At 37.5% G+C, this 6391-nt stretch overlaps 1 long non-coding RNA gene across 1 annotated transcript; it reads left to right on the top strand.

Annotated features, from left to right (window-relative positions):
* Positions 1–4829: 4829 nt before the first annotated feature.
* On the top strand, positions 4830–6391 carry LOC127957287 (uncharacterized). The gene is made up of 3 exons (XR_008153758.1): positions 4830–5572; positions 5691–5775; positions 6281–6391. It is a non-coding gene; the product is annotated as an uncharacterized LOC127957287 (long non-coding RNA).

Below are 6391 nucleotides of genomic sequence, written 5' to 3'. Positions count from 1 at the left end.
GGACGCTGCTATATACTGTGGCATGGCCAAATTAACAGGCCGTTCATGTCACCTCTTCTGATGTCCCACCAGGAGGCCAGGAAATCAAGCTGTCACATCAGGCCACAAGACCGCACATCTCTTCAGCGCTTCTCCGTAATAGCCTGTGCCACAAACGAGACAGGCCACATTCTCCAGTTTATTCTGGGACGCTATCAGGTGTCTCATTATTGCTTCTTGCTGGTTCAAAGAGACTGTAAATTGGGCTCCTGTGGTGATGATTGGTGTGGCGTAGATTCCTCCACTAGATATTTTCTTTTCGCTCGCAATAAATCCCATTTTAAAGACATTCTAGGGGACAATTAGCAACTAAAATTGGCCTTGTGTCCAATGCTGATTAACCTTTCTGGTATCATGCATTTGATTGCTCATGATTTAATATGAAGTACATACTCATTTACAGAGTCGCAAATGTCATTTCTGGCAACTTTGACACAAGAGAGTTTAAGGGCATGACTAAGTTAAGATCATAAAACACCTCAAAAAGCAATTAAAAAAGCTCCACTGTTCCTGTTTCTCTCTTTCGATAAAGATGACGGAAAGGTATAAGGGCTTGCCTGGTCATAGCTGATTCATCGCTGTCAATTTACTCTTTATGAATGCATAAAAGTTATAGTTTCAGCCAAGCCCTGAGATAATGCACATAAAACTGAGACTAACTCTGCTGTAATAGTTGCCATAAACCAGTGAGAGAATCTTTTAACTTGCCTGCCATTTTCATGCTAATACTCAATTAGCTAACATGCTGAAGGCAACTGATTTGCTGCCCAATAAGTCAAACAACTTAACAGACAGAAATCTGAATAAAGCCAACCGTAATGCACTTGTAATGCACCATAACATAAACAGAGCATAAACTACACCAAATTCAAGCAAACATCACAATTTCATGGTAAAAATAAAGACCCTTTCCAAAATGTGGCCATAGGTATTTATATGTGTAAACTGTGGTTTTAGCACTTAATTTTGTGTTTGCATGGACAATGTGGCACCATAACATACAAAAACATACACATATTTCTGAATTCTTTAAGATTGTTAAGTCCTCCCAACAATGCTGCCCTCACATGCTATTGGAAATATCTAAAGTTATAATTATGAGTTGCTGTGTTCAAGTGCTTTGTTGTTGTAAAGAATAGGAATCATGGAGGAAAGCCCATTCAGGAGTTCATTCTGGCCTATTTTAATGGGGAAATCTTATTAAAGCCAGAAGATATTTATTCACTTTCCAACTGGTTTTTAATAAAATATAATCCCATTTGGTAACCAACATTCAACCATGCTATCTAGATACTAATTAAAATGACAAAAAGCTGGTAACACTTTAGTTTAGGAACCAGTTCTTACTATTAACTAGTTGCTTATTAGCATGCATTTTACCAGAATAATGGCTGTTTAGTAGTGGCCTGCGTAAAATGTGTATATATATATATATATACTAAATACTATACATACAATAATAAATACTAAACATACAAATAATGATTAAATAAGACTATATAATATATAGAATAATCAATATTTAACATTTCTAAAGCTGTACATACTTTTATGTGTTAGCCAATATCAATACATCCATTTTAAAATAAATCCAAAACATATGTTTAAATAGTTACAAATTCTTCATAGATCAGGATGGGTCGCTGGTAAACAGTACGCAGTGGAGTCTGCACCAATGTTTTGGCAAATGGGTGCACTGAGGGTGAAGGAAATTACATGTGTGAGCTGTAAAGGGCACACAGCTTAATTTTCGCTTTGTAAAAAGCTAATGTTTTAACCCATGAATCCTTTGACTACATAGAAAATGACTGTAATTTACCATCCTTCATGTCATCTGAGACCATAATAGCAGTTATAAAGTGAAAATGTTGTGTTGTGGTTGTCTGCTTGTGTCACAATATCAGAGATGAAGACCCTCAGCACCTTCTAAAGCACACATAATTCATTCATTCCCCCGATTCTCCTCACTCTCCTTGGTTATGGCAGGGGGTAATAAAGGTATAATGACTGAACAACCCTGAACGCATTTTATCTCGGCTCGTTCAGCGTTACCTGAGAAGGATTCAGCTATTAGACCAAATGACAAGCCTTCCCGTGACTCCTCTTCTCTGATTTATTGACACAAATGTAAACTTTTACGCCACTCCGCAGCCCCTCACTTTTAAATAGCCAAAGTTGACAGAAAGGGATTCTTCACCTGTATTTAAAAGCGTCCAGCAGTGCAGCGCTACGCTGTGGATCAGGGCAGTGTTGAAGTCCTGGTAAGTACGGAGGGGATTGATGGGGTGGAATGACTTCCCTGAGCACTAGGTGATGGATGAGAAGGGGGCTAGGCTGACAGATGATCTAACAGGTGTTCATAACCAGTTTGTAAGAGCTTTTTATTTATGAGGGGCCACAGACAGCCCTGCTGTGGAGCAGCCACACCAGCTGCAGTCGCAGGCTCCTCAGAGGACAGATGCGGTGTTAGCCACCCTCAAATTCTGTCCAGAATCATAATTAGCCAATCATTTGCCAGGAAGGGTCACATGGGTGGCAGCTGAAGAGGAGGGAGGGGTGGAATGGTTGGAGCGGTGGCATGCTGTCTGTTAATAATCAAAGGCGTGCAATGGTGCCTATGGCAGATTGCAGCCCCATGACACAAAGAACTAATGCCATTGGGTCTGGAGCATATTGTGTCGATATGAATACTAAAGAGAAACTAATTCTGTAGAAGCACTTGTTTTGTATGATCTCAGGCTTGCTGTTATCAGACTTGTGTTCCTGTTTTATGTTTTTCTTCCCACATTTTCTCCCCATGAGCCAGTTTTTCCCTCTCGTTTTTGATTCGTTATTTGGTTCAGGTGTGTCCCGTTTATTATCCTCGTATGTCTATGTATTTAAACCCCAGTCTGTTCAGTCTTTGGTTGTCTGGTCACTGTTATGTTATGCTGTGTTTTCCCTCCCCATTCTGCCCGTCTATTACGGTTTTCACTGAAATATAAAGCAACACAACCGTTATTAACAAAATGTAAGTGCAAGCATATTTTTACAATGACTTCTGAAAGATCATGCGATACTGAAGACACTGGCGGCGGACAATTCAGCTTTGCCATTACAGGAATAAATTCGATTTCAAAATATATTAAAATAGGAAAGTTATTTTAAACTGTAATAATACTTCACAACAGATTTACTGCATTTTTTTTTACAAATAAATGCAGCCTTGGTGAGCATAAGAAATGTTTTTCAAAAGCATTACTGATTCTAAACCTTTTCAACTTTCTGAGAAATTTTGCATATGAGCATTTGTGTGATTTCCTCGAATAAAAATGTCACTGCTGTTGAAGACTCAGAAACCCCAAATATAACAACCCATTCTCACTCCAAAGGCGTCAAAAACCGAAGCATGGTCAAGCGCCCCTAGCGTCACTTTTATGACGCCAAATGTGCCTCTCGGCGTCGACTATCGAAGCACTACGACCTTCATTGCTTTCAGTGGGAAACTTTTGGCGTCAGAATTCGACACGAGGACATGAGATGTTTATCGCTATGAAATCACGTTCAAGAAGTCTCATTCAGCACACATCGCGCGATACTTGCTATCAGTTCCACAGTTTGGGTGAGTAGTCGTAAATACGCTCTTTTAATGCCTTTTATAAAATGTATTCTGTCTTCTTTATTAATCAGATTAGTGCCATATGTTTAATCGCTGTATTATATCGGTCATCCGCGGCTGTCTTTGAGTTTCATTGCGTTTAAATAAATGAACACAGCTGCTAATTAGTGTGATTAAACTCTATCTGTCACGTGACGTGCCATAGACCTTCGATCCGTTTTATATTATTATTAATTTCAGGATCAATGATGTAAGTTGTATTTGTAGTAAAATCATGGTAATCACGACACAATAGTAATAAATGAAATGTGAAGTTAAAACACAGTAAATGGGACATTAGTAACTGTAACTGTAGTTTTACTATGATATATTAATAATCAATACAACAATACAATAATCACCAAACCAGCTATGTTTGTATCACTGTAATGTTAGTGTTTTTATGTGCTTTTATATGACAGATATCACAGTAATCATGTGTTCTGTACCATGCTTTTAATACCTTTTAATGTGAATCCCAAAAAAAAAAAAATCAAATTAAAAATAAATAATAAAACATGTATTTTTCCATCTTGCAGTTCATTCATATCAGTTTATATATATATATATATATATATATATATATATATATATAAATATTTTGCTCACAGATCATTATTAACATTCTGTATATAATTCAATTTTATTTTCTCTCCCCTTTTTTATTATTTATATTTTTAGCTGAAAAGACGTAAAGGCAGTCAGCCCAGTGGTGTTTCTGGAGAGGGATTCCTTCAGAAATGGAGAAGACAGAAAGCTGCGGAGGCAGATATTTGCAGCAGTAAGTCTGTGATAGTTTGTCTCTTTTATCAAAAATTCCTGCTGTTATAATTTGTACAGCATTTGTTGTTTCTTAAACTGTTGCACTGTCCAAATACCCACACTTGCCATCTTTTCACTTGACCACTTGATTACTTATTTGAAGTCTTTCCTGTATTTGGCCTAGTGTTCGAGTGAGCATGATGACCACGAGTGTGTGTCGAACTTTTCATGACCTGATGACTGTGTTTCCCAATCCTGATCCTGGAGAACCCCAGCACTGCACGGTTTTGGTGTCTCTCTTATCTGCCTTGGAGTCTTCACTGATGAGCTGATGAGTTGAATCAGGTGTGTTTGATCAGGGAGACATCTCTAATGTGCAGTGTTGGGCTTCTCCAGGACCAGGATTGGGAGCCACTGCCTTATGGGACACTTATGTGTTTAAAGAGATTTTTAATAACTAATTATCAATATTTCACATACTGTACATTGGACAGCTTTCCATGACCTCTTGTGAGATCTCGGCAAAAAGTCTGACGATTTATTCCAAAACATGATGCATGATGGGATACACTAAGCTTTGTATAGCGCTCCAGAGCAGTATTGGAGAGGTTTAGTGTGTGTTAAGGACGCTGTGCTTTGGCATTATTAAGACCGGGGACAGTCTTGTGCACACACTGTCACGTACACACACTCTCAAGTGGCCAAGACTGCAAGTGTGGGTATCTGGACAGGGTCAAAGTCTTAAAAATGATCCCTAAACACATCACAGTCTTAATAATCCAGTTTAACACTTGTATGATATTGTACAAGCCCCAGGACGGTCTCATCTGACACTATCAAAGAATTCATATGACTATAGCTTGTTATTAATTACTTGCTTTCAATAATGGATGCATTTAACATTTAATTATACAGCATCTTTACAGAGGTGTAATGTACAAGTTGCACGTAATTAATAATATGTCCTTCCTTCTGTCTTACAGGATTTTTTCCAGATAATGCTGTTCTTCTTTTTCAGGTCTAAAATATCGAGCTCAACAGCTATTTTAAGAGCCAACCCTCACAAACCTTCCTAAAACCTAAAAGAGCTATTACTGAGTCTCAGCGAATCTTGCCATGATCAGCTCTTCCCAGGTACATTTGTTTACTCCAAAAATGCTCTGGTCTGAATCTTACTTTAAATTAACTTAATTATGTTTAATGAGAAATATTAATTGCACAGAGAGTAAGTAGAGATTATCTTGTTTCACAGAAGAGAAGGAAGACCAAGGAAATGATTTGCTCAGGATGAGGAATGAAGATGGTCATCTTGTGCTCAAACAAACAGAAGTCCTCTGGTATGTGTGTGTTGAAGCAATGTTATACAACATTTTATGATGATCTCTCACAGAACTGGTCATGTCAGCCTTGATTTCGTTTTATACTATTACAATTACAGCATGTTAGCAAAGTGTGACTGGAAATTTTTAATATTATGTTTTTAAAAACACACCACCTGTTTTATTAGCAGACAAGTGTCATGAAATTGGTTTAGTTGATATAAACACCAATTGACATTATTTCATTGTTTTGTAAATGTTATGTTATTAATTGTGAATTGATAGTTGATTGGTTTGAAGCCAGGCCTTACACTGCACAGACTAAAACACATTTGTGAGAGAAGTCAGGAACTTTGGAGAAAGATTCTAGAGGAAAAAAACACATTTACTGCAACAACAGATGAATTCTAGAGTCTCTGAGAACTACACATGCTAATGTCTCATGAGCAAGACCTTTGCTTCTGTAACTTTTTCTTAATTCTTGCAGAATGACATATTTATTGCAGTATTTTTATTTGTACAGATGATCTCATCAGCCAAATGAGGGGTTTTGACCAAGTGATGCTCTTGAAAGGAGTGAAAGAAGAGGATGTGGTAAATTGTCTTCAGAGAAAAGCTTCTCAAAAGATCTTAA

The sequence above is a fragment of the Carassius gibelio genome, chromosome B5, assembly GCF_023724105.1.
Source record: "Carassius gibelio isolate Cgi1373 ecotype wild population from Czech Republic chromosome B5, carGib1.2-hapl.c, whole genome shotgun sequence".
Lineage (NCBI taxonomy): Eukaryota > Metazoa > Chordata > Actinopteri > Cypriniformes > Cyprinidae > Carassius > Carassius gibelio.
This window is presented reverse-complemented; position numbering and strand designations above follow the sequence as displayed.